We start from the raw sequence: 10,183 nt of genomic DNA, 5'->3' as shown, positions 1-10,183 counted from the left end.
ATTATTAATCGTTTATGATTTGTTATTATTCACGCATTTGCTTTTTGTTCTTTTTTGTTTGTTTGTAATTTACGATTTGGGTTTTGGCGGATTTTTTTTTAATACATAACATCTATATATGTTAAACGAATGCAATAAATATTAATGCACTGTGCGTTTCACTTGCACTTGTGTGTTCGATTTCGCGCAGTCTGCACACATTGACCGTTTTCAATTCAGTGTGTGAAGTTATGCGAATGGATTTTTATTTTTTTCCGTATATTATTCGTTGAGATTATTTGCATATGTTTGAGGGAGAGTTCAAGTGGGTGAGTTTTTGTGTAAGTGTTTTTGTTGCAGGCTGATGATGATGATGATTGGTCTTTGGGGGGCTCCTCGTATATATGTTCCCTCTTAGATTTAATGTATTGCCGTAGTTGTTGCACTCGTTACAATTGCACTAGCTGCAAAAGAAAAAGAAACGGAAAATAAAAACAATAAAATAAAAATGATTAATATACGTGGAAATCGATCGGTAGTTTTGATTATGTAAGTCAAACAATCCATTGAGTGCGTTCGTATAAATGGTCGATTTGACTTTAGATGAGGTCATTTATCTATTCGTAACATACGATTGGTTCAATGCATTCGGCGGTGTAATCAAACATGCATTGGAACAAATATTTAAAAAAAATGGAGAAAACGGAATAAAAATATCGGATACAATCACATACGATTGACATAACATTGTTTTCAAATTTTGTTCTATATTTAATGAGCGCACACAAAGAGTCAGACGACTTGTCTTTTTGAACTTAATATATTAATCTATTTGCAGAACTGGATGATAAATGTGCAATGCGTTCATTTTTTTTAGTCGTTTTGTTCAGTTGTGTGAATGTTGAACTAATTGTTGATACGGAGCGCAAAAAAAGAACCTTACAAACTTTATCAATATTTCCATGCAGTTATGCAAGTCGTTCAGTGCTTTTGGTATAAATTCCATTTTATAATAATCAATAAATTTATTCATTTGTTTAAATACACAAAACAAAATCGATGTAATTAAATCGAACCTTTTTGTTGCTTTCGAATGGCCTCTATAGAACCGGAGATAACAAATAAAATATTACAAACTTCAAAATGAAAAATAAATACAAATGTTATTTCCGAATTCCGCCATAGAAACAATGGAATACGGGTTCTCTCATTATGATTGTGGCAGTTTATTTTATTTATTTCTCAAAAAACGTGCCTAAGTTTCTTCCCGTGTGTTCTCACTTAGGCGTGAAATAAAAAAACGACGCATATTCGTTTGATTTTCATATAATCGCTCTTTTGCTTATAAATTTCGTGTTTGTCAGAAATATTTGGCTTGAAATTCCATAAGCACACACGAGTGGAATCGATGGTTCTACACACCAAGGACAAAGCAAACAAAACTCAACGTTTAAAAAAATGCGTACGCGTGTAATTGTGTTGGTCTTGGACGTAGCAAAGTAATTCTTAGTCTTACAAGAGAAGCCAGCCGCAGGTTGAAGATAGAACCTATTTTCCACATTTATATTTTTCGTTCGTTCATAAGATTGCTTGGTTCGACATTCAACGAAAACTATACGCGGATTTCGCACGATGATGCGTAGATGTGTATCACATATATACGCATACAATTCCATTGCTGAGCAACAAACGCCATACGCATAGCAGAGCAACAAACTGTGCGTCACTGTGTGTTAATTGTATATCGGAAAATCGCGTTTGGGAATCAACCATAATAACAATCACATAAGCAGCTGTATTTATAAATTTTGCGCGCGTGTTGAAAGCCAGAAATGGTTTTATCGATTCTCGCTCTCTTTTTCTCTCATTGCCATACATTATTTGCTTGTTATTCATATGTGACTCTCTATTTCTCAAACAAAGGACCGGACAAAGCAGATGATGAAATCTACATACTAGTTTACAACAGCTGAAATCAAAATTTGGCGAACTAAAAAGCAAAAAAAAATGAATTTGATTTTCTTCTTTCAACGGTATGTTAATGCCGATCAATATATCTATGACACAGATAAAGCAAATAAAAAGACATAATTATTCCAATCACCTCGAATACCAAAACGAATATTAATTTTTTACAAAATTCGCCATTTGCTATCTATTTTAACCTTCTTTCTTTCGAAAATCAAAACATCGGCTCGATTGTTTGCGTTGCAGCTCTTCAATGCGCACATGTGCGCTTTTGATACCGTAAACACATCTTTAAGAGCAATTCAGAAAAAAAAAACAAACAATTCCATGGAAAAAAAAATTGGAAAAAATATGGCTGAACATTTTGACTACCCCACATAAGAATGAAATAAACTCAACGGTTTTTTTTCTGCACAATCGACCTTTATGTCAGTGCAAACAAATCCAAGCTAATGAACAATGAAAACAAATAAAAATTCAAACGAATAAATCAAACACGCACGTACACTGACTCATTTCAAATCAACCTCTTCAGCTAACACTCGGTGTATATCGATGCGGAATTATTTTTTTTTTCTGCTCGTTATAATTATTATTATTTGCTCATACAATTAAAATGTTTTTACTGAAGAAAATTTGATACTGTTTTTGGCATCGCAATTGCTTTTCCCGCTTCCTCCAAAAATAGCAAATATGCAGAAAAAAAAGTGACTAAAAACCAAATGTTTATTTTACATTTTTTTCATTTCAATTTCTCTAAAATGACATTTACAGATTCTCTTTGTTGTCTTTCGTCTGTGTTACGTTAATCATTGCGTGGAAATATTTGCGCGCGCCCACAATATATGGATACAATACAAATAAAATGTATAGATTATAATTCACCGCTTTGCACTTGAACAGCAGCAACAGCAGAAAAAAAACAACACACAGTTGAAACGAATAAACAACTGCAAAAACGGAGCCAGCTGAGAAAAATAAACGCAATGTCGAATACAAAAAAACGTATAACGAGAAGACATGCCAAAACATGACGATTTCTGTCTTAATCGAGAGAGAACATGTTTGCGCAAATTATTAATAAATATTCTATATGCAACACGTACAACATGAATATGGCCAGAGACAGAGTGCGAGAAAGAGACAGGAATACAAGTATGTAAACTACTTTTTTGTCTTTTTCTGGCTTAGGTTCTATAACATTGTGATCCATTTCGAAAAAAAAAAGACTGTTAAATATTCTCTTATTTTACCTAGTTTCTGGGAACGAATTGTTTGGGTTTTAATATTTTTTTCTCTTCGATATTTTTTTCGTCGAATAATTTGACTATACATTGACGTCCCAAAGAAAACAAAAACAACACCAAAAAGGAACAACAATTCCAAAAACAAATATAGCCCATTTGTGATATTAATTTTTCACGAAAAAAAAAATGTGTATATTCCAACATAAACGCAAAATGCACATTAAGAACAAAGAAATCGGGCGAAAGAGCAATAAACAAGCAATAGCCATTGTATGAATGTGAGAGAGAGCACTTTACCTGTGTCGGTTACACACTGGCATTTGGGTTGCTGCTGCTATTGCAGTTGTTGTTGTTGTCGTATGTCGTCGACGATTCTAGCATTTGCAAATGAATAATAACTGATTCATCGTGTATGTTTTTCCCTCTCTCTTTTGTTCTCATTCTATTTCTCTTTTACTTCATTTGAATGCTCTTTCTCTCTATGGGAGATGCATTCGGACCTCTAATATTGCTTCGTCATATTCTTTTTTTCTTCGGTATTGTGTCGTTTCGTTCCAAAAACAACCTCATTTTTTTTTTCACTCCCGTGTGTGAATATCGAAAGAACGTATGTGTTAAAGAATAAAATCCGACTTGGCTTATCTGTCTATTTGTTTGTTCGGATGTAATTTCGTTTTACGTTTATGAAATGTATGTGTGTGGGTTCAGTTGCCCGTTGAATTTGAGGTATATGAAAGGAAACAATAAACACATTTAGTTCAGAAATGAAAGAGAAGCATAGTATGGTTTGTATTTGAAATTCTTCTGATCGAAAGGGTTTAGGAGCTGATAAATTTCAATTGATAGAGAGAAAGAGATGAGATGTATTGTACAAGGCAAATATATTCAAATCACACAAAAATACATACATGCGGAAAATTTGCATAAATAGTAAACATTCTCTTTCGAAAGAGATTGATTTTATTCATATGCGATGGAAAAGTACCGTGTCATAAAATGAACAGCCGTTTCAAAATTTACTATGAGCCGGGAAAAAAATGTGTATTCGGGAAAAAACAGCTGGAAAACGATACGACATTTCTTAAAGCGATGTGAATCACAACAAGTAATCACGAAACTGAATTTCATCAGATACATTTTGAATCTCTCTGTCTTTTATTGCATTTTGTTTTGTCGTACGTATTTATATCAGAAAAAAATCAAGTTATAATATGGTAGTGAGGATAAAATGACGCTCAATTGGAATAGCACTTACGATTCGATTTTAAGTTGTATTATTGGTTGTGTCTTGATTTTTGCATCCTTTGTTACTTATTACTCTATTTTGCGTACACTTCTTGTTTCATTTCTCATTTGCCATCAATAATTGTGAAGAGAAAATTAATTTGATTTCTTCTTATGATTATCAACTATTTTCTTCTTCTTCTTTTTCAATTAAAATGTATATTTCGTCGTCGTACAATTTTTTTACACTGTTTTCACTATCTATTTCAATCTTTGTGTTTACTTTAGTGAGAATATCGAGTTTACCGAAGAATTGCCAACTTTAAATTATATTGGCATAGAAACGAGCGAAAAAAACCTATGTTGAAAAAAAAAACTTTATACGACTATTTTTGTGTTTCTTTTTCTTCTTCTCTATCTTTCTTTAAATTGGCAAATTAATTAAATACAATTCTGTACACAATTTCAATTAACTAAAACAAGTAACGATTTTAGACCGAATTAAAGTACAAAATATCTCCCTATATATCTATAAAAAAATTATGTAAAAAAATGGTAACCAACTCTCAAGTGCAAATATAAAACGCGATTCACAACACTACACTGTGTGTGCTCGATTCATTCTGTTTGACTGTTCAAGTCTAGTGCTCATATTTGCTGGCTCACGGCTCTTTTGTTGTTGATTTGAACATACACACATTTACATGGTACAACTATTCAATAACAACAACTGCTATGGTTTATTACAAATACACTGGCCACAACCATCACATTCAAACGCTCACGTCACAACCGCATGCAACGCAAATAGAGACAAACATCACCAACAAAACTGAATTAGACTGCTAGTATGAAACTAAATGTATGTGACTCTCTTCCGAAACTTTGTTTTGGTTTTTGCGTTTTTCGTTCGTTTTTTTTTCTCTACTGTCAATGTTTTCGTAACACACACATACAATACAATGGCTGACTGCGGCTATCAACTTTGTATTGGTTTCAATATCTGCGCGTGTAAACTGTATACAGCGCAATGAACGCTCACAGCCTGTCACTTTGTCGATTCTCTTCTTCACCAGCGTATATTCTCAAGCAAGTGAACCTTTCGAACGAGATGCGTACATGTTTGTTTTGATTTTGTTGTTGTCACTTTGTAAATGACTGTATGTGTGTGTTGATGTTTTTCGCTTTGGATGTATTGGTTGGCTCGTGTTTACAATTAATATATTCAGCTGTGACATTGTATGCGTACTTCAAAAACAACGTTATGTGATGCTTTTTTTTTCTCTCTCGAAGGCGATTTCTATGTATGTGATTTTGAAATTTATTAGGCAGTAGAAAAAAAAATGAAATTTGTTTGCAAGCACCAAACAAAATTGAGCCCAATTGCGCCATTCAAGCTTTAAATCATACAAACTACGTCAATTTTTAACAGCGAATAAAAAGAATCTCTCTTATAATCGTGTTTCGAATCGCGTATCGAAAAATAATAATAATCGTAGGCTCAACCTTCAATGAACTATGCCTATGCTCCTTAATCTATTAAAAAAATTCAAAGGGCAGTGCTCGTGCTTTAAAATTCTTTTCCTGATTTCCGATTAATTGGCCTCGTGTCAACACGTTTTTCATTATGAATTTCGGACGCCACGTAATAAAATAAGCCCACAAAAACTTGTCCGTACAATAATTGAACAAAATTTTCATTACGAACAACACAAAAATATCGAATGTACATTATACGTAGGCTAATTCGTCGTTAGACATACATATCATTTGTGTCAAGTGTGGCTGCCTGTGCCCATTCTGTACGCACAATTTGTAGATACTTGAGCACAAAATAAGAACAAAGTAATATTTTGCATGTGTCACATAGCTTGTGCGATTTAGCTTGTGTGATTTATAGACGTACGCAATAGACGGCATATCAACGAAAACGTGAACTTACTAAACTAAACAAAAATCGCTTTTGTTTTATTTTATTTTTTTTTTGCTTGACGATCATGTGTGCAATTCGGTAGATTCTTTCAGCTGAAAATCATATGTGATTCAGAACGGTGTTCATATCATCTAATCGTGATACAATATTACGCCAACGAACGAAAAACGATGAACGTGCCGTTTTACTATTGCAAATACACATGAGTACACTATTCTTTAGCTCACTCGTGGATATAGTTTTGTATATTTGTTTGAAACAGAGATAGATATAGGAATCACGTCATTCAAGACTATTTCATAATCAACATTTTTCCTTCTTCTTCTTTTTCGTTTCCTCATTTTCGATAAACTATCTGTTTTCGTTTCAAATGGCACACAAATCATATTCACAAACAGAGAATCGCACTTTTCAATTATGACCTTTTTGACATTTAGTAATAATAAATCGATTTATTTATCTTTAGTTTCAGGTTCAATTTCACTTTGTCATTGAATTTCACATTTTTCATCGATTGAAAGGTTTTTTTATAAACAAATGAAGACATTTTTTTTTATCGTAATTGGGTTCTTCATTGAAATCTTTTTTTTATCCTCCTGGAAGCAACTAAACAACCGAAAACCGTTTTTAAGGTATCACTTGAATATATTTTTTTTAACGAAAAACAACCTCATCTTTTTAATCAAAAAGAACTTTTTCTTTTTCTATGAAAAAACGAGTTATTTATTTAAGGATGACAAAAAAGGGTATACTCACTTGCATTGCTTATTCAATGGTGGATATGCACACAATTCCACCAAATCAATCACAATTTGATACTAAAAAAATGATGAAAAAATCTGATATTTCTGTCTTTTTCAACTATTAAGTAAAAAATATCTCTTTTTTTTTTGTTTAGCCTAAACACTGTAGTTCACTTCGATTCAATTGCTGCTACAACTTGTGGTGCATGTGTTCAGTTTGTATTTGAGTTTTTCACTATTTTATGAGTGCCGAGGAGCTCCGAATTTGTTTTTGTGGTCTTTGTTATTGCGTATATATGCTTGACGAAGAGTTGGATCACAAACGACGCAGCAGCAACAGAAACAGCAGCACCAAAACGGCTACAAGAATAATAATAACAATAACAATATATATTTTGTGTACACAAGCGAAGAAGAAGAGCAAACGAAAACCATACACGCGCAATTCAATCTATGTTGTTATAAAAAAGATATCGTATATGCGCGTTGTTGGTATAAAATCAGCTGCTGAATTCTTGTTTGTATCGATGTATCAATCATATGCTAGCTTGTTTTGATGCACGCACACACTTGTTCCAATAGCGACCAAACGAACTTGTGCACAAATACATGCGAACACAGCGCACAAACACACACACGCGCGCAATTAAAAATGAATTTCGAAGGCTTCTGTTAATGAAGTTCAAAGTTTTGGCACCAGAGTGTTTCAGATGTGACAGTGTTGCCAAATTGTGACCCGTTATGCAGTGAGTTTAAATTGTGCAACCATTTTTTGTTTATAAAACATTATTTACACTGATTCTGTTTATATTCATTTCGGAAATAATTGATTTCGACGTATTTTTTACACACGATTTATAAAGTTATATTATTTAAACTCGAATTGTGTTACAATGTTTATATAGTTTTCATGGATTTATGCAGTTTTAATATGGGTTACAGTTCTTTGTATCACATTTTGTTCTGAAAATTCGATCGACCCGTTTCAGTTGAAGTTCAAAACTTAAATGCGGCCGTCTGTGGTGTTTGCAATCGACGTGGACTTTAAATCCACTGTGCATTGAATATCACGTAGTTTTGATAACAGAAATTGTGCTTCCGAATCGTTTTCATTTTTTGCATGGCCTTTTCAAATGATAAGACACTGAGCTAAATTAGTTGCGCATTTCTTTTCCAGACTTTCCGCTCATTCAACGAATCTCCTGCCGAAATAAAACCCATTATAAACAAAAGTATGTCACACAGATTGTGAAGACAAAACGGAACGAAGAAAATGAAAACAAAGCTATCACATTTTCCATTATCGATCCGAATTAAAGAGATCTCTTCCTCCACCTTATCACTACTAAAATTTTAATTTTTGTTTTGCACTCGTTATTGAAAACCAAATAGACAACTTAGATTCAATTAGACATAAAGTTTTTTCTAGTGGTGTTATCAGCAAATATGTGCGCGTTATCGCTGATTTTTTGAGACGCTCAGACACGTAATCCACTCCATGTCTCAGTGATCAGTTCTGTTTGCATTTTGATCGAACCGTAAAATTTTTACTCAACAAGAAAAGTAAACAAACATAAAAAATACTCTTGTTTGCTATTCATGAAGCCAATAAATTTCACGGAATTTCTATGATATGATCAGATTTTTTTTCATTATGAAATTAATGAATGCCAATTCATCGAATGACAGATACGAAACCCACTGGAATTTTATATTCACCTTTGCGCACGGAGAGTTTTTTTCGAACTCAACTACGCCACTTTTGATGGAATAATCATGATTATTGGGGTCTTGCACTTTTATATTCAGCAGTTTGCTGGGGATTTCATTAAAAGCATTTTATTTTGCATCAGAAAGTGAAATGAAGTAATAATCACAAGTTAAAAAAAAAAAGATATGACTTTTTGTAGCTGCACAAAAAAATTGTTATCATACATACCACCATACTTTTCTGCAGAAAATAAAACAAACAAAATAAATGTGATCGAAGAAAAAAAGTCAAATAATTTCTTATCAAAAATGCTCAGTTTTTTTAATTTCTGTTAATAAATTTCTGTTTTTATTTTTTTTTATTTTTTTTTATTTTTCTTTACATAAATTGGTGTGGTTGAACATGAAATAGAATAGTTAAACAATCGAAAAAATTGTACTTACAAGAAAGTTGAATATGGAAAAAAACTAAATCTGTCGCATTGGCCAACAAAAACAAAAACAAAATGCCTATGTTTCTAAAACTGTGTGATTCTAATAAAACTATGGATCATCAAGTCTTGCCAAAATGTAAGCCCAAACGAGTATGTTCGTTGCATTCGTATAAAAATAACAATCGACATCAAATCTTGTTCAAACATATTAACGTGTTATTATCATGATTATTTCTAAAATTAATGGATACATGTTAGATCATCGTGATAATACATATCTGCCCGGCAATGTCTCACACCCGATGATATTTATAAGCATGGAAAGACAGACGGTTAATATACGATATTATGTCGAAAGCGAATGAAAACAAAACAAAAATTATTTATAAATAAATTGTGTGTTTGTGATAATGTGTGAATATTGCATCTTAGTTTGTTGGCCACGCATATAAGATCGTTTGTTTGATAACATGGATTCATATCGCAAGAGTGAGTCTGATCGAAAGAAAGAGTGAACTTTACTCAATAATTTCTATGATAACATCATTTTCACTTGAGAAATGATGCATCACAAAGAATGTGTTTTTTTCTCGTCTTGAAATGACGATTTGGACATTTTCGAAAAAAAAAAACGATCATCGGGATATTTTTTTGAAAGATTTGTATCGATATGTCATTCGTCGAGAGAATGAGAAAAAAAGACGAATATGATTCTTCATTATTTGGCGTCAAACGTTCATTACACGAAAGAAATGACATCGAGCATTTGTTACTTGAAAGTGACGATATTCGGAGATCCATTGTGAAATTCACGTTTTCTCAATCACATACATTAAATCGGATTGTGAAAGTTATTTGAGATGAGAGTGTTAATTAAATCAAAATACATTCTCGATAAAAAAAAAAATGTTATTCATACAAAACCATTTCACCTCGGCTTCAATA

At 32.6% G+C, this 10,183-nt stretch overlaps 1 long non-coding RNA gene across 1 annotated transcript; it reads right to left on the bottom strand.

Moving 5' to 3' along the window:
• Positions 1-5: 5 nt before the first annotated feature.
• On the bottom strand, positions 6-5,057 carry LOC116340531. Its single transcript, XR_004201096.1, has 3 exons — positions 4,983-5,057; positions 4,450-4,776; positions 6-443 (listed from the first exon to the last, which is right to left on the bottom strand). It is a non-coding gene; the product is annotated as an uncharacterized LOC116340531 (long non-coding RNA).
• Between the last annotated feature and the right edge of the window lie 5,126 nt (positions 5,058-10,183).

This window comes from Contarinia nasturtii, unplaced genomic scaffold (assembly GCF_009176525.2).
Source record: "Contarinia nasturtii isolate CC-2019 unplaced genomic scaffold, AAFC_CNas_1.1 Cnas_scaffold_695, whole genome shotgun sequence".
Lineage (NCBI taxonomy): Eukaryota > Metazoa > Arthropoda > Insecta > Diptera > Cecidomyiidae > Contarinia > Contarinia nasturtii.
Note: the sequence above shows the minus strand (reverse complement) of the source record. Positions and strands in the feature narration are given on the sequence as shown.